A 23626-nucleotide genomic window follows, 5' to 3' on the forward strand; every position below is an offset into this window, starting at 1 on the left:
TTGATATATTCACAAGATCTGAGTTTTAATAGTAGATAGATAGATAGATAGATAGATAGATAGATAGATAGATAGATAGATAGATAGATAGATAGATAGATAGATAGATAGATAGATAGATAGATAGATAGATAATAGATATTATCGGGACATTCATAGTCCACTCCTCCCCCCACTCCCAACCCACCTCCACTCCTCGTCCCTTCCCCCCCACTCCCACCCCACCTCCACTCCCCGTACCACCCTCCTCCCCTCCCCTCTCCCCCCAACCCCCCTCTCACTCCTCACCCCTACACTTCTCCACCCCATTCCCCAACCACTCCCCCCCACCCTAACTCCTCCCACCCATCCCCTCCCTCCCCCACTCCTCTCTCCCCCTCCCCTCCTCCCCTCCTCCCCACCCCACTCACCCACCCATCCCCCACTCCCCTCCACCCCACCCATCCCTTCCCTCCCTACCCATCCTCTTCCTCCCCCACATGCCCCACCCTCTTCCCCTCCTCCTCACCACCCTCCCCTGCCCCCCCAACTCACCCACCCATTCACTCCCCCCACTCCCACCTCCCCACCCTCCTCCACTCCCCCTCCTCCCCCTCCCTTGCCCCCCCCACTCACCCACCATCCCCTCCCCTCCCCCCACCCCTCCCCTCTCCTCCACCCCAACTCCCCCCTCCCCTCCCCTCCTCCCCACCACCCTCCCCTGCCCCCCCCCACTCACCCACCCATCCCCTCTCCTCCCCCCACCCCTCCCCTCTCCTCCTCCCCACTCCCCCCTCCCTCCCCCCCTCCACCCCCCACTCACCCACCCACCCATCCCGTCCAGACCGGACCCGTTGGGTTCTGCGCCTGTATTGTAAGTGAGATGCATGAAAGCGCACGACGGCTGCTGCGGGTCCCTGCCGTCTGCACCATCGCAAAGGTGAACTATCCCACGTCAAACCATCGTAACTCACCTCCGATCACACGATCTCACCGCTCCCACTCTACCTGTCCATCCTTCTATACCTCCGTCGTGCCAATCCCACAGCTACTGCCGGTCTCCGTCCCCTCTCTTGGCCTTACCTCTCACGAGAGTAGTGTCTGTGGCTCCGATCACACGATCTCACCGCTCACACTCTGCCAGAAATAACATTGGAAGGTGAGTGAACTGAACACCAGAGACAGCACTGAATAAGTGTAACGCAGACCAATAGACAGCAAAACGCACAGTGACTGATTACCAGCTCCTTCCTTCAGTGTCCCGGACAGGTGAGTGGCTGCTTCAGGTTGTCAGTGTGACTTCTGCCCAGGTTGTGCCTTGTTTTACTGAGAGCTTCAGTGTTTTCAGCCTTGGCTTTTCACAGAAACCATGCAACCCTATGGGGTTTCAGAATTCCATAACAAGGAGAGGCTGGGGATTTTATTCATGGATCATTGGAGGTTGAAGCGTGACTTTACAGAAGTTAATAAAACCATGAGTGGCAAAGATAAGGTGGATGTTCACAGTCTTTGGATGGATGCACCCATTCCAAAGTCTCCATATCCTTCCTTTAATGGGACTATCAGAACTGCTCGCGATACTCCAAATATAGCCTAACCAAAGTCCTCTAAAACTGCATTATAACTTGCTGACTCTTACACACTGTTTGTAATCAATCCATTATGAAGTATTGGGTGAACCATAAAACATTTATTAAACCCATGCCGAGTGAGCATCACACCTGCGCGTTCCTCACTTCAGCTCACAGACTAACAACAAACTAAACAAACAACAAGCTAACTATGTCAGTGACTCCAGTCCTACCTAAATCCTGGACTGGATTACAAAGTGGAATGTGTACCAAGCATAGGATATGTGGCGAAGGTTATATAGACAGAGATAAATATGATTGATCTACACACACAATACCCCAACCTATTAGTGCAGGCACACCATAGACTGAGGATAAAGATGTCATTTATTCACAAAATAACATTGGAAGGTGAGTGAACTGAACACCAGAGACAGCACTGAATAAGTGTAACGCAGACCAATAGACAGCAACTCAGCAGGTCAGGCAGCATCTCAGGAGAGAAGGAATGGGTGACGTTTCGGGTCGAGACCCTTCTTCAGACTGATCAAGCACACCTGCGCGTTCCTCGCTTCAGCTCACAAACTAACAACAAACCAAACAAACAACAAGCTAACTATGTCAGTGACTCCAGTCCTACCGACCCAAAACGTCACCCATTCCTTCTCTCCTGAGATGCTGCCTGACCTGCTGAGTTACTCCAGCATTTTGTGAATAAATACCTTCGATTTGTACCAGCATCTGCAGTTATTTTCTTATAAAGATGTCATTGATACGAGTTGTTGCAGGATGGTCATGCCAAGGATGCAGGCAGAGAGTACCAGGAATGGGAGTAGGCAGTGCAGGTCCCCTGTAGCCACCCCCCTCGACAACAGGTATGGCCTTTGGATACTGTTGGTGGAGATCACCAGTCAGGGCAGTGCAGCAGCAGCTGTCAGGTCTGTGGTGTTCAGCCTGGCTCTGACGCACAGTGGGGAAGGATGAAGGGATGAGGTCCTGCAGAATGAATACAGGGAATTTGGCAAAAGGTTAAAAAGCAGGAGCACAAAGATAGTGGTGGTGGCTCGTGGTAGCCACCAATAGCATGGTTGTGCAGTCTTTAGACTTGCACAAAAACCTATGGACGGGAGAGATGAAGGTGGAGAGGTTGTTACACACGAGCAACCCCACTCTCGGCCGCAGGAGGTGGATTCCAGTGGCACGGTTAGACGTTACGGCTGGAAACTCCCTTGGCTGCACTGGATGGCCATGTCTTCTTCGTGCTTTGACATGCCCTTTGCACTCCACAGTGCGTTGCTGAGCCGCCCTCTCGGCCGTTGAACCCCCCAGTGGATTTCCTCCACGCAATCTGCCAGCACAGACCTTGCATGCTGGGCTGAGCAAGTCCATGGGTCTGAGACCCGTCAGTTACCCTCGTGTGGTTTAGCACGTCAGCTGAAGCAGTTTTCCAGGGTGTGGCCATTGCCGCATGCTAACAGCTTCTTGGAGCCACAGGTGAGAGCTGGGTGCCAGATGGGGACCAAAGGTGGACAAACTACCCTCAAAGCACCATGACATGACCCCCATCAGAGTTGCTACCCCTCCCTGAGCATTCCCACAGAGAGAGTAATCTCCACATTACTCCCAATGCCACATGCTGGTGAAGGTAGCAAGGGGAAGTTAAGGGCCTGTCCCACTTAGGCGATTTTAAGGCGACTGCTGGCGACTAGGCTGTCGCCGACAGTTCGCGGGCATGATCGTGAGGAGTCTTCCAAAAATAGTAGTGGATCTCGGCGCGTCGCTGAGAAATTATCCGGTTTGAAATTTCTCAGCGACAGCTGGCTTGTCGGCAGGTATCATTGCTTATTGCAGGCACTGTCACATGCTGTCCCCAGGTTTGCAAGGTTGCCACCTGTACTTTATCATGACATCTCATTCAGAGTTTTTGAATAAAGTTGATTTTGGTGATTTTTAAAAAGACAGGTGTCGGCATTTATTGAATTTCTAAGTACTTTCTCATGACATCTCATTCAAAGATTATAGTCGCATTTGTTTTGACCATTAAAACCAAACCCTGACACACACGCTGCGCTATGAGACACTTTTCATTCATTTATTTAGATCAATGAGGCAAGCACATCCACAGGCATTTCACTACGTTTATTAAAGGCCAAAGCTCACACGTAGACAGACACTACTAACACAAAGATAAACTGAGTTTTACTGCTATGCTGTTTGTAGGGGGTATGGCACACCTGACCATAAGGACAGCAAGGTCCGGCCAGACCATTTCACACGTCACTGTTCTTTGTGCTTGCCTCATTGATCTAAATAAATGAATGAAAAGTGTTTTCATAGCGCAGTGTGTGTGTCAGCGTTTGATTTTAATGGTCAAAACGAATGTGACTAGAATCTTTGAATGAGATGTCATGATAAGGTACTTAGAAATTCAATAAATTCCGACAACTATTTTTTTTTAAATCACCTAAATCAGCTTTATTCAAAAACACTATATTACTTTGAAAGATGGAAAACTGCATGCATCGCAGACTCCGCCCACAATCCAAACCTGGCTGTTGCAGCTGCTTTTCAGTGGACAGGTTTAGACCACAGGTGTGATGCTCGGAGGCGCCCTTAACGTGTGAAATGGTCTGGCCGGACCTTGCTGTCCTTATGGTCAGGTGTGCCAAACCCTCTACAAACAGCATAGCAGTAAAACTCAGTTTATCTTTGTGTTAGTAGTGTCTGTGATGTATATGTAATATAAATGCCAGTGCCCCCTGGAGGCCAAAAGCAGAAGCTGGCAAATGTGTTTTTGCCTTGTGACTGAGGTCAGGTGTTTTTCTAGAAGTTTCCTGGGGCGGGGGTTTATTAAAATCTTCTTACAAGATGTCGGGCATATATTCATTGTGCTAGTCACAACAGGGTCTTACAGCGGACATTACATGGTGTCAGAAGAAAAAAGAAACAAAAAAAAAGAATGTCTGGACTCAAGCCACCGGGACCACTCTCCATGCAAGGGAACTTGGCCGAGAATTATAAGGACTGGATCAGGGCATTCCAACTGTACAAGACGGCAACAGAACTGACGAGTAAGCCAGATAAGATTCGGTGTGCAACATTCCTACACATAGCAGGCCCGGCCGCTCAGCAGATTTATGAGACCTTTCAGTTTGCCCAGGAGGAATGTGACAAAATACAACAGCTGAAGAATAAGTTTCAGACATTCTGTGGACCAAGGAAGAACTTAACTGTCTCAAGATACATCTTTAATACACGTAATCAGCGGCGAGGGGAGACCTTCTCCAGCTACCTGACTGCAGTGAAGTCTTTAGCTAATGATTGCGAGTTTGGCATTATCCATGACTCATTGCTGCGAGACAGAATCGTCTGTGGCATCACCAGCCAGCCGCTCCGGGAGAAACTACTACAATGCTGTGGCATCACCAGCCAGCAGCTCCGGGAGAAACTACTACAATGCTGTGGCATCACCAGCCAGCCGCTCCGGGAGAAACTACTACAATGCTGTGGCATCACCAGCCAGCCGCTCCGGGAGTAACTCCCTGTCCCTCCCTCCCCTCCCTGTCCCTCTCTCCCCTCCCTGTCCCTCCATCCCTCTCTCAGCCCCTCTTTCCTCTGCCCCACTACCTTCCCCACCCCTTCCTTTGCTCAGTCCCCCATGCTGCCCCCCTGCCCCGCAGTGTGTGCCGGGGAGGGGCGTGTTGTTACCAGAGGCGGCAGCGTTGTTGACCAGGATGTCCAGCCGCTGCTCCTCCCCTCTGAGCCGCTGGGCGAATGCCCGCACCGAGCGCATGGAGCTGGTGTCCAGCAGGCGGAGGTGGACCTGCCCATTCCCCGTGCAGTGGCGGATCTCACGCTCGGCTCTCCGTCCCCGCTCCTCACTGCGGCACGCCAGGATCACCCGCGCACCCCTACGGGCAAGGTCCTGGGCGATGTGGAGCCCGATCCCTGGGCACAGACAACACCAAGGGTCAATGTACCAGCCTTGACCCCCCCACCACCCCCACCCCGACCCCACCCCCTCCACCCACCCTAATCTCCACCCACCCCGATCCCTGGGCACAGACAACACCAAGGGTCAATGTACCAGCCTTGACCCCCCCACCATCCCCCACCCCAACCCCACCCCTCCACCCACCCTAATCTCCACCCTCACCGATCCCTGGGCACACACAACACCTAGGATCAATGCACCAGCCTTGACCCCCTCCGACCCCCATCCCACCGACCCCCACCCCGAACCCCCCCTCCAATCTCCCCCCTCCACAGATTCCTGGGCACACACAACACCAAGGGTCAATGTACCAGCCTTGACCCCCCCCCACCACACCCCTCCCAACTCCCACCCCGACAACACCCACCCTAATCTCCACCCACCCCGATTCCTGGGCACACACAACACCAAGGGTCAATGTACCAGCCTTGACCACCCCCGACCCCCATCCCCCCGAGCCCCATCCCCCCGACCCCATCCCCCCCTCCACCCACCCCAATCTCAACCCACCCTGTTCCCCGGGCACACACAGCATCCCTCGTCACCAAGGGTCAATGTACCAACCTTGACCCGCCCGACCCCTGACCCCCGCCACCCCCAACCACCCCCCCCCCCGGACTCCCAACCCCCACCCCGAACCCCCACCCCAATCTTCACCCACCCTGAACCCTGGGCACACACAACACCAAAGGTCAATGCACCAGCCTTGACCACCCCCGACCCCGACACCCCCTGACCCCAATCCCCTCCGACCCCCACCCCCCCACCCCCCTCCAATCTCAACCCACCCTGTTCCCTGGGCACACACAACACCCCTGGTCACCGAGGGTCAACGTACCAGCCTTATCATCATCATACTGTATTAGCCAAGTATGTTTTGCAACATACGAGGAATTTCATTTGCGATACAATCATACCAATAAAAAGCAACAGAACACACAAAATACATTTTAACATGAACTTCCACCACCGCGCCTCCATACATTCCTCACGGTTCAAGCTCTTCACTTCTTTGTTCTCCTGCAGTCGAGGGCCTCGAGCCTTCCGTTGACGGGACGATCTTGACTCCCGGCGATCGGGCCCTCCGCGTCGGGGCGATCAAGCTCCTGCATCGGGGGGGGGAGCGATCTGGGGGGCGATCTCAACTCCCCCACGCCGGGCGATCTGACCCTGGGTCGGAGGTATCACAAAATGCTGGAGTAACTCAGCGGGTCAGGCAGCCTCTCAGGAGAGAAGGAATGGGTGACGTTTTGGGTCGAGACCCTTCTTCAGACTGGTCAAGGGTCTCGACCCAAAATGTCACCCATTCCTTCTCTCCTGAGATGCTGCTGAGTTACTCCAGCATTTTGTGATACCTTCGATTTGTACCAGCATCTGCAGTTGTTTTCCTACACTGACCCCGGGTCAGGGCTAGTCGAACCTTCTGCGATTTGGAGCTTCCCGAGATCGGTCTCTACCTGAGACTGCGAGCTCCTCGATGTTGAAGTCCGCAGGCCGTGGTTGGAGCTTCGATCCCAGTCAAGGGATCTCATGGTAAGTCCACGGCCCCGCGGTGGGGCTCCAAGTCAGTGTCGAGCATGGCTGCCAGTTCCATGATGTTAGGCCGTGGAGTGACCAGAGATACGATCCGCAAAACAATCGCATCTCCGGCAAGGTAAGAGATTGAAAAAAAGTTTATCCCGACCCCCCCCCCCACATAAAAGAAACTAGAGAACATTAACACATAATTTTTAAACACACTAAAAATAACAAAAAAGACGAAAAAACAGACAGACAATAGACAATAGGTGCAGGAGTAAGCCATTCGGCCCTTCGAGCCAGCACCGCCATTCAATTTATAACAGGTATAACAGGTATAACAGAGCTTTACCGAAGTACCGAACGAAACTACATAGCAGTCATAGAAAAAAAAAAAGAACACAAGACACATGACCCCAACACAAACGTCCATCACAATGACTCCAAACACCCCCTCACTGTGATGGAGGCAACAAAACTTCCCCTCTCCTCCCCACGCCCACGGACAGACAGCTCGTCCCCGACCGACCCGCACAGTCCCCGCACCGGGCGCTGAAACGTCTCGCGGCCGAACCGGGCGATGAAAGGCCCGCGACCAAGCCTTGCGCAGCTAAGTCCCGCAGCCGAGCCGCACCAGCGGTGAAAAGTCCCGCAGCCGAGCCGCACCGGGCGGTGTTAAGTCCCGCAGCCGAGTTGCACCGGGCGGTGTTAAGTCCTGCAGCCGAGCTGCACCGGGCGGTGTTAAGCCCCGCAGCCGAGCTGCACCGGGCGGTGTTAAGCCCCGCAGCCGAGTTGCACCGGGCGGTGTTAAGCCCCGCAGCCGAGCTGCACCGGGCGGTGTTAAGCCCCGCAGCCGAGTTGCACCGGGCGGTGTTAAGCCCCGCAGCCGAGCTGCACCGGGCGGTGTTAAGCCCCGCAGCCGAGCTGCACCGGGCGGTGTTAAGCCCCGCAGCCGAGCTGCACCGGGCGATGTAAGTCCAGCGGCCAAGCCGCACCGGGATGTAAAGTCCAGCGGCCAAGCCGCACCGGGGGATGTTAGGCCCCGCAGCCGAGCCGCACCCCGCGCCGTGAGGAAGAGAAAAGTTCCCCACACCCACCCACCCACACCCACCCCCCACACACCACCCACACTTACACAACCAAAAAATATATATAAAAATCATTCCAACACCGACACTCAACAAAAAAAAGACGGACAGACTGCTAGTCAGCCGCTGCCGTTAGGCGCCGCCACATGTCGTGGACTTCCCCACATTTGATCATGTCTGATCATTCACAATCAGTACCCCGTTCCTGCCTTCTCCCCATACCCCCTGACTCCACTATCTTTAAGAGCTCTCTCTTGAAAGCATCTAGATAATTGGCCTCCACTGCCTTCTGAGGCAGAGAATTCCACAGATTTACAACTCTCTGACTGAAAACGTTTTTCCTCATCTCAGTTCTAAATGGCCTACCCCTTAATCTTAAACTGTGGCCCCTGGTTCTGGACTTCCCCAACATTGGGAACATGTTTCCTGCCTCTAATGTGTCCAATCCCTTAATAATCTTATATGTTTCAATAAGATCTCCTCTCATCCTTCTAAATTCCAGTGTATACAAGCCTAGTCGCTCCAGTCTTTCAACATACGACAGTCCCGCCATTCCGGGGATTAACCTAGTAAACCTACGCTGCACGCCCTCAATAGCAAGAATATCTTTCCTCAAATTTGGAGACTGAAACTGCACATAGTACTCCAGGTGCGGTCTCACTAGGGCCCTGTACAACTGCAGAAGGACCTCTTTGCTCCTATACTTAACTCCTCTTGCACGGTAGCGCAGCGGTAGAGTTGCTGCTTTACAGCGAATGCAGCGCCGGAGACTCAGGTTCGATCCTGACTACGGGTGCTGCACTGTAAGGAGTTTGTACGTTCTCCCCGTGACCTGCGTGGGTTTTCTCCGAGATCTTCGGTTTCCTCCCACACTCCAAAGACGTACAGGTATGTAGGTTAATTGGCTGGGTAAATGTAAAAAATTGTCCCTAGTGGGTGTAGGATAGTGTTAATGTACGGGGATCGCTGGGCAGCACGGACTTGGAGGGCCGAAAAGGCCTGTTTCCGGCTGTACAGATATGATATGATAAAAGCCAACATGCCATGAGCTTTCTTCACTTGACAGACTGTTGTCAAGGCTGCCATCACTAAAGGCGCCACCCGGTGGAAAAAAATTTGCTGCAATTTCTTACGGTCTTGGATAGAAGTGTTCCCAAACCAAACTGTGATGCATCCTGATAAAATGCCTTCGATGGCGCATCTTTAGATGTTGGTGAGAGTTGTTGGGGACATGCTGAGCTTCCTAAGCCTTGTAAGGAAGTAGAGGCGTTGGTGTGCTTTCTTGGTTGTTGCTTCAATGTGGGTGGGCCAGGAGAAGTTGTTGGTGATATTGACTCCTAGGAATTTGAAGTTTTCAACCATCTCTACTTCAGCACCGGCAATGTAAACTGGGGTATGTGCACCACTTGTTGAAGTCGATTACTATCTTCCACCCAAACTGGAATTTATCTATGGAATTCATTGCCATAGAAGGCTGTAGAGGCCAAGCCAATGCATATTTTTAAGGCAGAGATAGAGAGATTATTGATTTGTACTGGTGGTCAGGGGTTATGGGGAGAAGGCAGGAGAATGGGGTTAGGAGGGAGAGATCATAATCATAATCATACTTTATTAGCCAAGTATGTTTTACAACATACGAGGAATTTGTTTTGCCATACAGTCATACCAATAAAAAGCAACAGAACACACAAAATACATTTTAACATGAACATCCACCACAGTAACTCCTCCACATTCCTCACGATGATGGAAGGCAAAAAAAAGTTCCATCTCCTTCCCTTCTTTGTTCTCCCGTGGTTGGGGGCCTCGAGCCTTCCGTTGACGAGGCGATCTTGACTCCCGTAGCCGGCAGTCGCGTCCTCCACATTCGGGCGATCAAGCTCCCGCATCGGGGGGGAATCTAAGCTCCCCCGTGGCGAGCGATCTGACCCCGGGTCGGGGCTAGTCGAACCTTCCACGTTCTTTGGAGCTTCCCGACATCAGCCTCTACTCGAGACTGAGCTCCTCGATGTTGAAGTCCGCAGGCTGCAGTTGGAGCATTGATCCTAGGCAAGGGATCACAGGCTCCGATGGTAAGTCCACGGCTCAAAGTCAGTCCCGAGCAAGGCTACCAGCTCCACGATGTTAGGCCGCAGAGCGACCGAAGATACGATCCGGAAAACAATCGCATCTCCGGCAAGGTAAAAGATTGAAAAAATGTTTCCCCCGACCCCCTCGGTACCGAATGACAAATAAAGCTCTGTATTCTCCCCCACCCCCCACATAAAACAAACCAGAGAACATTAACACAAACTTTTAAAACACACTAAAAATTACTAAAAAAAGACGAAAAGGCACAGACCGTATGCGAGGCTGCCATTGCTCACAGCGCCACCTGGTGGTATAATGGCATAGATCAGCCATGATTGAATGGTGGAGTAGACTTGATGGGCAGAATGGCCTAGTACTGCTCCTATCACATGAACATGAACTTTCCCAATATAGACCAGGACTGTCTTAGGCTGAATGTGTTCAGGAAAGATTCCTCAGGAGATATGTGGAGGGTTCCACATGGGAGAGAGCAAAGCAGAAGAAAGTCAAGAATCTTTTACTGTCATATGTCTCAATATGGAACAATGACATTCTTACTTGCAGCAGCACAACAGATATGTAAACATGTGTAGGATGCAACTGCAGATGCAGGTTTAAACCGAGGATAGACACAAAAAGCTGGAGTAACAAAAACAATGTCCCATGTAGTTTGGAAACTTAGTTTGTAGTGTTTAATAATCTAATGATAGACACAAAATGCTGGAGTGATTCAGCGGGTCAGACGGCATCTCTGGAGAAAAGGAATAGGTGATGTTTCTGGTTGAAACTCTTCTTCATAATCTAAAGGTTCTCTTGGGAAATTAGGAGGGACAAGTGTAGAAGTGATTGTCGGCTGGCCGTTTGGACCAGTGACCACTGTTCCTGTGGCATTAAAATCATTATCGATAAAGACAGGGCAGGCCCACAAATTCAAATCCTTAATTGGGGCAAGGCCAACTTTGATGGTATCAGACAGGAACTTGCTGAAGTTAATTGGAGTTGGTTGTTTGCAAGCAAAGGAACGTCTGGAAAGTGGGATGGTTTTAAGAGTGTGATGACAAGAGGTCAGGGCAGGCATGTTCCTGTTAGAGTGAAGGCCAAGGGAGGTGGGCGTAAGGAAGCCTGGACTGATTAGTACGGGTGTTAGGGGTTATGGGGAGAAGGCAGGAGAATGGGGTTAGGAGGGAGAGATAGATCAGCCATGATTGAATGGCAGAGGAGACTTGATGGACTGAATGTCCTAATTCTACCCCTATTTCTTATGACCTAATGATGCCGAGAGAAATTGTGGCTCTGGTCAGGAAAAAGAATGAGGCATGGGGCACATATCGGCAGCTGGGATCATGTGTATCTCTGGAGGAGTTTAGGGAGCTGAGGAGTAAACTTAAGAAGGAAATCAGGAGATGTTTTGAGGACCGTCCATATTACGAATGAATGAAAGATGCTTTATTATCACGTGTGACAGGTCAATGTGAGATTCTTTGTTTTGTATGCAGAAGGTACATGAATCATCATTAGACATGGGTGAGGTGCCAGAAGACTGGAGGGTGGCTAATGTTGTGTCTCGTTTTAAGAAGGGCTGCAAGGCAAAGCCTGGGAACTGTAGACCAGTGAGTCTAACATCTGTGATTGGTACGTTACAGGAGAGTATTCTGAGGGATAAGATATACATACATTTAGGAATCAGGGACAGTTTCTTCCCAGCTGTATCAGGCAACTGAATCATCCCACCACAACCAGAGCGCAGCCCTGAGCTACTATCTACCTCATTGGTGACCCTTGGACTATCTTTGATTGGACATTACTGGCTTTACCTTGCACTAAACGTTATTCCCTTATCATGTATCTCTACACTGTAAATGACTCGATTGTAATCATGTATTGTCTTTCCGCTGACTGGATAGCTCGCAACAAAAGCTTTTCACTGTACCTCGGTACACGTGACTATAAACTAAACTGAAACTGAACTGAGAGCTGATTAGAGATAGTCATAGAATCATACAGTGTGGAAACAGGTCCTTCGGCCCAATTTGCCCACACCGGCCAACATGTCCCATCTACACTAGTCCCACCTGCCTGCCTTTGGCCAATATCTCTCCAAACATGTCCGATCCATGTACCTGTCTATGTCAGCATGGTTTTGTATGTGGGAGGTCGTGTCTCATGAATCTGATTGAGTTTTGAAGAAATAACAAAAAGGTTGATGAGGGCAGAGCTGTAGATGTTGGAAGAAAAGGTTGCTTTTCAGACTGGAGACCTGTGATTAGTGGTGTGCCTCAGGGATCGGTGCTGGGCCCATTGCTGTTTGTCATCTATGTCACAGATTTTGTTGAGAATGTACAAGGCATGATTAGTGAGTTTGCAGATGACACTATAGTGGGTGGCATTGTACATAGCGAAGATGGTTTTCAAACATTACAAGATATTGATCAGTTGGGCAAGTGGGTGGATGAATGGTCAATGGAGTGTAATGCAGATAAGTGTAAGATGTGACATTGCAGGAGCCCAGCCGGGGCAGGACCTACACAGTGAATGGCAGGGCTCTGGGGAGTGTAGTAGAGCAGAGGGATCAAGGAGTGCAGGTACATAGTTCCCTGAAAGTGGTAGGAGGGAACTGCAGATGCTGGTTTACATCGAGGGTCGACACAAAATGCTAGAGTAACTCAGTGGGTCAGGCAGCATCTCTGTAGAGAAGGAATGGGTGATGTTTTGGGTCGAAACATCTTCCATTTGTTCTCTCTCTCGACAGAACCACTGAGTTACTCCAGCATTTTGTGTCTATCCCTGAAAGAAGGCTTTTGGTGCATTGGTCTTCTTTAGTCAGGCTATCAAGTATTGTAGTTGGCATGTTATGTTGCAGCTGTTCAAGACATTGGTGAGGCCGCACCTGGAGTATTGCGTTCAGTTTTGGTCATCCTGTTATAGGAAGGATGTCGTCGAGCTGGAAAGAAGAAGCAGAGAAGATTTATGTGGATATTGCCAGGACTTGAGGGCCCGAGCAGGTAATGGTTGGGAATTATAGGGACAGGTTGGGCAGGCTTGGACTTTATTCCTTGGAGTGCAGGAGGCCGAGGAGTGATCTTTTCATGAGAGGAATAGATAGAGTGAATGCACAGTCTTTTACCCAGGGGAATCAAAAACTAGAGGACAGAGGTTTAAGCTGAGAGGGGAAAGGTTTAATAAGAATGGAAGCAACTTTTTCACAAAGAGGATGGTGGACAAATGGAATGAGCTGCTGGAGGAGGTAGTTGAGGCAAGTATTATAACAGCATTTAAAAGACACTTGGACAGGTACATGGACAGGCAATGTTTAGAAGGGTATGCACCCCTCTCAACCCTTCCGAATTTGGCAGAAAGTTTCTGCTTTCTTATTTCTTTTCCGCCATTCCGATTTTGCCTCACATTTTCCCGCAAAACTTTTTGTAATTGCAATTTGTCAATTCGGCTGCCAGAGGTCGCTAGGGGTTCCGCGAAAAATCCCCCCAACTTGGAAGTCTCCCCTAAAATGTGGTACCCAGGCTGGGCAAGGCAGCCAATCTCGACCTCATCGGGACTTCCATGGCCGATCGGTGGGTTGAATTTGCAACCTGCGGCCGGGGTTATGGAACTCCAGCCCAGCTGGAGCCAGCACATCTATCCCCATGGCCGACTTCCTTGGCCAGCTGGATAAACCAGCAAAGCTCTGGAACCAAGAGTGCCAGAAAATTAGTGGTGGAACTGTAATGAGTAAATATTAAATTCAAGTGCAAGATTATATAACTATATTAATTAATTAAGACGGGGTTAAAATATAAAACAGCAGAAAAGCCAATTACCACCTTTTGGGGCTGATTATCAATTAATGTGTGAATTTACTTCAACAAGTACTTCCATATGCTTAGTCGAGTCGCATATATCAACTCTTTCTTCATAACGTAGTCATACATTTTATGACCATTGTTCTTTTATTCAATACCAAGAGAATTGGGATGTGTAAGGAAAAAGCAAAGTAGAAAAAACAAAACAAAATTTTCTTTTTGTTGCAAAACGTATTTCTGTTCAATAACCTTTCTATAAATAGCAGAATATACTCATGATAGGCCTGACATTGTACATGTAGTCCAAGAACTAGACTGTTGGAAATAATAGTCGTTTTTCACACATGAATGTAGCACACGCCTATTTGCATTTGGCGTGCATACTTTTTTTTTGCTGAAAGGTTGCATTACGCGCCATATTATGAATTTTGATGTAAAATTCAGAATTTTGGACATCAAAATTATGAATTTGTAAAATCAAATGTCGGGAGGTCTGGGTATGGGCCAAACGCGGGCAGGTGGAACTTGTGTAGATGGGGCATCTTGGTCGGCTTGGGTAAGTTAGGCTGAAGGACCGTTTTCTGTGCTATATGTGTTTACGTCTACATTCTGCACTCTGGCATTTTTCTCTTTACACGAACTGTGTAGCATGGGCTGTCTGGGTAGCATGCAAATGTCTTTGCCATATCTCAGCACCCCTGACACAAATGAACCAATATCAAAGAGCTAACAGCTAACAGCTCTCTCTCTCTCTCTCTCTCTCTCTCTCTCTCTCTCTCTCTCTCTCTCTCTCTCTCTCTCTCTCTCTCTCTCTCCCCCTCTCCCCCTCTCCCTCTCTCTCCCCCTCTCCCCCTCTCCCTCTCTCTCCCTCTCTCTCTCTCTCTCTCTCTCTCTCTCTCTCTCCCTCTCCCCCTCTCTGCCTCTCTCTCTGCCTCTCTCTCTGCCTATTCTGGATTAATCCATTTCCCATTTTGTATCTGGTAAAAGTTAGAAGTTAGCAAGCTGCATAAAGTTGGCAAACTGCACCAAACTCCCAACAGTTTTATGTCAGATTTGATACAAAATGTGGAGACACAAGGAACTGCAGACACTGGAACCTGTAGCAAAAGCCAAAGTGCTGGAGGAATACAGCGGTTAAGTTACAGCACGGAAACAGGCCCTTTGGCCCACTTTGTTTACATCTGAGTTGTCATTCTGGGCTAGTCCTATTCGTCTGCATTTGGCTTGTATCCCCCTAAACCCTTCCTGGTCATACATCTGTCCAAATATCGTTTAAAAGTTGTAATTGTATAGAAACATAGAAAAACAGGTGCCGGAGTAAGCCATTCGGCCCAATTGAGCTACCACTGCCATTCAATACCCCGTTCCTGCTTTTTCCCCATATGCCTTGATTCCCTTAGCACTAAGAGCTAAATCTAACTATCTCTTGAACACATCCAGTGAATTGCCTTCTAAATTACAGCGAATACAAACCCACTCGACCCATTCTTTCATGTCCTTCCTCAAATTAGGAGACCAAAATTGCACTCCAGGTGTGGTCTCACCAGGGCCCTGTACAACTGCAGTAGGGCCTCCTTGCTCATAAACTCAAATCCTCTCGTTATGAAGGACAACATGCCATTAGCTTTCTTCCCTGCCTGCTGTACCTGCATGCTTACTTCTCTAATATCTGCTTTTATAGTTTCCTCTGGCAGCTCGTTCCACATACGGACTGTTTGTGAGTGGGTACATTCAGAGGCACTCCGGTGTATATGTCCTTTATTAGCAGATCATTGGCAGTACAGATGCTGGCTACCGTTACCTCCAGCCCTCTGGATAGTCTCCTAACTAACACCTGGATAACGCAGTACAAAACCCGGCCTGGATTATGGACCGGATGCACAACAGTAAAACCAGACATGGATCTACATCCCCCCTCTTAAGCATAAGCCCCCAAACTAGATAAGAGTATATAAAGCCACTACAATATGAAAAAAAACTACAGCCTACCGGCATCCTAATATAAGGGATGAAAACAGCAACTACGACAAACGCTAAGCAGAGGAGGATACAAATTGAGTAAGATAAATGAAAGGGAACGGTAAGGACTGTAATTAATCAGAGTCCATAATAAGTGTCTAGCCACAGTCTTGGTACTTGGGATTGGGCTTACAGACCGGTCCTGCACGAGTACGATACAGGCCCTCCGCCGTACCCGTTGTAGGTGGCAGCACCGTAGGTGGTGGTTCAAACGGCACTGGTCTCACAACAGCCTTTTGCACAGGAGACTGCACCGGTGACGTCACGGGTGACTGTATAGGCGATTTTATGGGTGATTCCATCACCGGCACCAGTGACTCCTTTGTTGGTATAAAGACCAGCTTGCGGTCTGCCGACACCTGGCCTCCATCGGTCTGTAACCTGCCATCTGCGACCTCCGTGTAGCCATGCGGACGCGGCTGAGATGGCACCGGCTCATTCACCGGTAGAAGGTGTTTTCTGTTCCGCCGGTAGGTTCCTCCTTCCGATTGCACAAGATAGGACCGTGGCTCCTGGCAGGTCCCACTAATTACGCCCAGACGATTATGCAGACGGACCGTCTGACCCTCCGACAGAGGCTGGAGAGGACGGTTAGACCTATCATAACACGCCTTCTGGATCTGCCATTTATGTTGCAGCTGAGCCTGAACAGATTGGGGCTCGTGAACATGGGGCTGCAGCTGGTGTCTTGCAACAGGAAGGGTGGTACAAGTTTGTCTGGACATCAAACGTTGGGCCGGCGAACCCAACATCGGGTCACATGAAACATTAAGGAGATTGAGGAGGTCCAGGAATACATTGGACCCGGCTCTTCTGGATCTCTCCATGACCTGTTTGGCATTACGGACAGCCCTCTCGGCTAGCCCGTTCAACTGTGGATACTCCGGGCTGCTGGTGATGTGTTTAAAATCCCAGCGCGTAGCAAAGTCCTTGAAACACTGACTGGTAAATTGATCGGCATTATCCGACATGAGGGTGTGAGGAGACCCATGGACCAAGAAATGTCTTGCCAGTTTTTGAATTATCGGCGCTGAGGAAATTGTGCGGGGCAAATCGATCTCAAACCACCCGGTATAGGAATCCACCAGGACCAGATATTGATTGCCATGCCACTCAAAAATGTCAGTGGCTACAGAGGACCAGGGTAAATTAGGAACTGGGTGCAGCAAAAGTGGTTCCCTTTGCTGATGCGGGGCCAAGCTGTTACATACTGCACATGATTGCACCCTCTGGTGCACGTAGTCAGACATAGCAGGCCAGAAAAACATACCTTTCGCTCGCTGAACCGTTGCCTCAGCACCAGGGTGGCCCCTATGTATTGTGTCGAAGTACTGCTGCCGTAGTGAGGCAGGGATCACCGCTTTTGTGGCCTTTCATAATGACCCCGTTCTCGAAAAAAACAGCTCATCTCTAACGGGAAAGTACGGCTGTACAGAGAGTGTACTTGCAACATAGCAACTTGCCCGGCCAACCGTGTCGAATGACGGACGCGAGCGACTGCAAAATGTCGTCCTTCGCCGTGTGTGCCACTAACACGTCTAGACAAGACGAGGGGAGGTGATCGACCATCATTACGTCAAAACAATCCTTCTCGGCAGCATGCTGGTTCTAGGTCTTCCTGGGCGCACGGGACAGGGTATCGGCCAGATGCATGTCCTTCCCGGGTTAGTAAATTAGTGTCATGTCGTGTTTTTGGAGACGCAGCAGCATCCGTTGCAGTCTCGCCGGGGCAGCATGGAGTGGTTTGTTCAGTATGGAAATCAATGGTTGGTGATCAGTCTCCACAATGGCAGTCTTGCCAAAGATGTAGTCATTGAACTTTTCGCACGCGAAGGCAACCGCCAACAGTCGTTTCTCGATTTGTGCGTAGTGTCTCCGCGTCCATCATGGTCCTTGAGGCATAAGCAATGGGCTGGCCATCCTGCAGGCCGAGGCCATACTGGGATGCGACCAGGGTGGAGGACACGACATCAGGTGTCTGAGAGTGTCAAAAGGTCGCTGTTGTTGCTCTTGCCACGTCCATGCAATGTGTTTGTGAATAAGCTGTCGCAGTGGAGCGGAGAGTTCGCTAAAGTGAGGAATAAACTTGCCAATATAGTTCACCATGCCCAGGAACCTCTGCAGGCTGTTGACGTCAGTCGGTACTGCCATCTCACTGATGGCTGCTGTCTTCTCAGGATCAGCCTTGAGGCCCTCACTGGTGAAAACATGTCCCACATAGTTCACCTTGTTGACACGGAACCTGCACTTGTTGGGGTTGAGTTTATAATGTACCTCCCTGGCACGATTGAGTACCTTCCTTAAGTTAACATTGTGCTCCTGCACATCCTTACCAGCCACGATAATGTCATCGACAACAATCGCACAGGGGTATCTGTCGAAGAGCTGCTCCATAGAGTGTTGAAACACTTCACTGGCCGTGTTAATCCCGAACGGCATCCGCAAGAATCTGTACCGTCCGAAGGATGTGCTGAAAGTAGTGAGCAGAGATGATTTGTGGTCCAGGGGAATTTGCCAGAACGGAGAACGGAGAACACTGTCGCCTTGCCCATGTGCCCACCAGCCACCTCCTCCACGGTGCGCATCGGGTGATGAGGTCCCTTGAGTGCAGTGTTTAAATCCCTCGGGTTGATGCATATACGTATCTCCTGCTTGTTCTTCTTGGTGGCCGCCACCATCGAGGACACCCAGTCAATGGGCTCCGTAACAGGAGTAATAACTCCCAGAGCTTCCATCCTGTCGAGCTCTGCCTTAACCTGGTCTCGCATGGCGACTGGGATGCGTTGAGCAGGGCGGACCATGGGTCTGACATCCGGGTCAATAGTAATCGAATATGTGACAGGCAGCCTGTCCAGTTCGTCGCTGAAGAGATCCTTGTAGTCCGCGAGGATACGTCGTGTGGAGTCTGGGACTGGCGCAAGCTGATGCACGGCCTTGCCGAATGAAACCAATCCCATGTCGATACATGCATCAATGCCAAGGAGAGGCACGACTGTGCGATCAATGACAGAGAATTGCAAATTGTACGATTGTGCCGCGAGGTGGCACTGTAGCTTCACCACTCCAAGAGGAAGCACTTCGTTCCCCCCGTATGCTGGGAGGGTTGCGTCGCATGTTTTTAATTCATCAGCTCTGCGAAGCCTTGAAAACTCGGCAAGAGATCTGACATTGCACAACGCACCTGTGTCTATCTTCACAACAACAGGCACGCTGTTTATCTTTAATGTGACCATGGAATCTTTGTGTTTAATTAACTGGTCCCGGACAGAGTGTGTATTGAGGCGAACTCCATCCACTGAAGGCATACTCTCTGGAGTTTACAGTATCACTATCAGATAAGTCGTGTGAAGGCTCTGGGTGTATCGAATGTACAGCTTGTTTTGCCTCAATCGTATTGGAACTTCTGCAGCATTTCCAGAAATGATTTCTCCGTTTGCACCCATGACAAATCTGTCCAAAAGCCGGGCAGTTCTCCCATTTGGCTATATGAGAGTAACCACAATTAGTGCAATCATTAACAAATCTTATGCCAGACCTGCTAGGCTGGGCTTGTGTCACTTTGAACGGTCGACGTTACTTTCTGATATACGGTCCTGTCGAGTCAATGCAGTAAACAGGCTGAGACACGGCACTCAAAGTGTTTGCGTGGACATCTGTCAATTAATAAATCCGACATGTGCTGATCGCTTTAGCTAGAGTCAGATCGCAATCACGCAGAAGGTTCCTTCTCAATTTGTCATTAGTGATACCACACACCAGCCTGTCTAGTGAGTTCATCACAGAGGTCACCAAATCTGTAACTCGACGTGGCGTGTTTCAAAGAGTTTATATAGGCTTCAGCCAGCTCACCCGGTTTCTGGGCACATGCAAAGAATTTGTGCCGTTCCATGATAAGGTTAGTCTGTGGATCACACAGCTGTCAACATTTATTCTTAAGGCACACAGGGTCATGAATCGTCTCTGCAGGTGTAACTGCACCAGCCGCATCCAGCACAGCCTCAGCATAAACAAACAGTCTCGCCCGACGGATTGCTTCCAAACCTGCTAGATTGAAGAGAATGGATGCTTGTACGCGGGGAGTCTTGTCGTGGTGTGCAGCAGCCATGAATACATCGTAATCCTCCTCGAAGGTGCGCCAACATTCACCGATGTTGCCATCGAAGACAAGTGGATCAGGCTTCTGAAAAGATTCAGCCATGGTTTGAGACGTCAAAAGTCTTGAGTAAACAAATGGTGGTGACTCAAAAAGCTAAATTACGGCCACTTCTGACACCATGTTTGTGGGTGGGTTCATTCAGAAGCACTCCGGCGTATACAAGTCCTTTATTAGCAGATCATTGGCAGTACAGATGCTGGCTACCGTTACCTCTAGCCCTCAGGATAGACTCAATAGACAATCGACAATAGGTGCAGGAGGAGGCCATTCGGCCCTTCGAGCCAGCACCGCCATTCAATGTGATCATGGCTGATCATTCTCAATCAGTACCCTGTTCCTGCCTTCTCCCCATACCCCCTGACTCCGCTATCCTTAAGATCTCTAGCTTTCTCTTGAATGCATTCAGAGAATTGGCCTCCACTGCCTTCTAAGGCAGAGAATTCCACAGATTCACAACTCACTGACTGAAAAAGTTTTTCCTCATCTCAGTTCTAAATGGCCTACCCCTTATTCTTAAACTGTGGCCCCTTGTTCTGGACTCCCCCAACATTGGGAACATGTTTCCTGCCTCTAACGTGTCCAACCCCTTAATAATCTTATATCTTTCGATAAGATCCCCTCTCATCCTTCTAAATTCCAGTGTATACAAGCCTAGTCGCTCCAGTCTTTCAACATATGACAGTCCCGCCATTCCGGGAATTAACCTAGTAAACCTACGCTGCACACCCTCAATAGCAAGAATATCCTTCCTCAAATTTGGAGACCAAAACTGCACACTGTACTCCAGGTGCGGTCTCACTAGGGCCCTGTACAACTGCAGAAGGACCTCTTTGCTCTTATACTCAACTCCCCTTTGCTCCTATACTCAACTCCCCTCTCAACTAACACCAGGATAACGCAGTACAAAACCCGGCCTGGATTCTGGACCGGATGCACAACAGTAAAACCAGACATGGATCTACCCGGACCACCCCCTGAGTGAAAAGGTTATCGCCGAGTTCCCTTTTAAAGTTCTTCCCTCTCACGTTAAGCCTGTGCCCTCTAGTATTAGAATCCTCTACCCTGGGGAAGAGACTGTGAGTGTTCACTTTATCCATGTCCCTCATGATCTTGTACACCTCAATGTCACCCCTCAGCCTCCCCTGCTCCAAAGAACAAAGTCCCAGCCTATGCAGCCTCTCCCTGCAGCTCAAGCCCACAAACCCAGGGAACAGCACTTTGATGGTGTCACTCGTTCACCAATTCCTCCAGCACTTTGTGCACCACTCCAGATTTTGAGGGGACTTGGGCGGGGAGGTCTCGAGTGAGAGAATCAGTGGAGGGGACAGATGACAGGTGGACATTTAAAGCAGCTGTGTACTGGCAGGGTGACCTCTTCCCCATTGCGGACATTGGACTTTGTCCCTGGACTGTTACGCTCTGGAGCTGAGAACTCCATCCTGCACTCCACATTCTAACACATTCTAACACAAGCCTGCAAGCCCAGGTAACGTAGGGACACATCAGGGGACAGCATCAGAGCTCCAGGGAGAGGGTGGGCATGCTGCAACGCTATTCTCTAGACTACAGATAAAACCTTGGAGCGCAGGAGGATGAGGGGTGATCTTGCAGAGGTGCAAAAAATCATGAGAGGAATAGATGGCCTTTTACCCAGAGTAGGGGAATCAAGAATCAAAGGACATAGGTTTCAGAGGGGATAGATTTGATGGAAACTGATAGGTAGCTTTTGCGCACAGAGGGTGGTGGGTGTATGGAACGAGTTGCCAGAGGTAGTTGAGGCAGGGACTATAACAACATTTAAATGACTAAGACGGGTATGTGGGTGTGGGATGTTTACAGGGCAATGGTCCAAACACAGACAAATGGAAGAAGCAAGGATGGGCCATGTGGGTCAGCATGGACGAGCTGGGTGGAAGGGCCTGTTTCCGTGCAGCGTCACTCTGACCATATTCTGCATTCTGGTATTTCTCCATTTGCACAACCTGCTTATGACCTAATTATATTTGTGAAGAACATGTCTTAACTGGACAGCACACAAGCAAATCCTTTTGCTGTTATCTTGATACATGTGACAAAAATAAACCAATACCAATACTCTTTCTTACTTAATGAGCCAGCAGCATTCTCTCTCTCTCCCCCCGCTCCTGTTCTCTCTCCATCTCTCTCTCTCCCTTTATCTCCCTCTCTCCCACTCCCCTCTCTCTCCCTCCATCCCTCTCTCCAACTCCCCTCTCTTCCTCCTCTCGTTCTCTCCATCTCTCTCTCACCTGGTTCAACAGATAAGGGTGAATTAATTTTCAGTTGTCTCTCTGATGTAAGTGCAAAGCTGCCAAGCTTCTCAAATAATTCAAATTCACAAAACATTCCAACATTCTAGGTCAGATGGAGACAGAAGGAACTGCAGATGCTGGAAACGTGAGCAAAACATAATGTGCTGGAGGAACTGTGTGCGTCCTCAGTGGAGAGTCATAGCCTTACAGCATGAAAACAGGCCCAACTTGCCCACACCGGCCAACATGCCCCATCTACTCTAGTCCCACCTGCCCACACCGGCCAACATGTCCCAGCTATAGTCCCACCTGCCCACACCGACCAACATGTCTCGTCTACACTAGTCCCGCCCACCCACACCAACCAACATGCCCCATCTACACTAGTCCCACCCGCCCACACCGACCAACATGTCTCGTCTACACTAGTCCCGCCCACCCACAACAACCAACATGCCCATCAACACTAGTCCCACCTGCCCACACCGACCAACATATCCCATCTACACTAGTCCCACCTGCCCACACCAACCAACATGCCCGATCGACACTAGTCCCACCTGCCCACACCGACCAACATGCTCCATCTACACTAGTCTCACCTGCCCACACCGACCAACATGCCCCATCTTCACTAGTCCCACCTGCCCACACTGACCAACATGTCCCATGACTCTTTTAAGGAGCAACAGAAGATAACTAAAAAGGCAATACAGGGAGAAAAGATGAGGTACGAGGGTAAACTAGCCAATAATATAAAGGCGGATAGTAAAAGCTTTTTTAGGTATGTGAAGTGGAAAAAAATAGTCAAGGCAAATGTGGGTTGCTTGAAGACAGAAGCAGGGGAATTTATTATGGGGAACAAGGAAACTGTTCCCGTTGAACCTGTAGCGACCATAGAAAGTGGTCCTAGTTGTCGAACCCTCAGATTGGCCAGCAAGGTCACGTGTGGGTGCGACCGTAGGGATTGGTCCAGAGAGCGACACCGCTGATTGGACAGCGTGGTCAAGTGCGCTTTTGGCGCCCGAAAAGAGTCAGTTGGGAGACGTCTTCAAAGAGAACAGTTAGTTTTAATGGTTGTCTGTAATCTTGTTAAGAAAACTTTGTAATCGAATATTGCTGTCGCAATAAACTTCTTCAACAAAGAACAAGTTTCCAGACTCG

The 23626-nt window shown here is 49.8% G+C and overlaps 1 protein-coding gene, 1 long non-coding RNA gene and 1 pseudogene across 2 annotated transcripts in view; 1 reads left to right on the plus strand and 2 right to left on the minus strand.

Annotated features, from left to right (window-relative positions):
* LOC144595331 (retinol dehydrogenase 11-like) overlaps window positions 1-23626 on the plus strand; it is a 379579-nt gene that overhangs the window by 105235 nt on the left and 250718 nt on the right. The gene's annotated exons all lie outside the window — the stretch shown is intronic.
* LOC144595594 (uncharacterized) overlaps window positions 999-23626 on the minus strand; it is an 80408-nt gene continuing 57780 nt past the window's right edge. The window contains exon 3 of the long non-coding RNA XR_013547516.1: window positions 999-1116. This is a non-coding gene — a long non-coding RNA (uncharacterized LOC144595594). The remainder of the gene's footprint in view (window positions 1117-23626) is intronic.
* Window positions 5245-23626, minus strand: part of LOC144598067 (retinol dehydrogenase 11 pseudogene) — a 32504-nt pseudogene continuing 14122 nt past the window's right edge.

Source organism: Rhinoraja longicauda, chromosome 1 (assembly GCF_053455715.1).
Source record: "Rhinoraja longicauda isolate Sanriku21f chromosome 1, sRhiLon1.1, whole genome shotgun sequence".
NCBI lineage: Eukaryota > Metazoa > Chordata > Chondrichthyes > Rajiformes > Arhynchobatidae > Rhinoraja > Rhinoraja longicauda.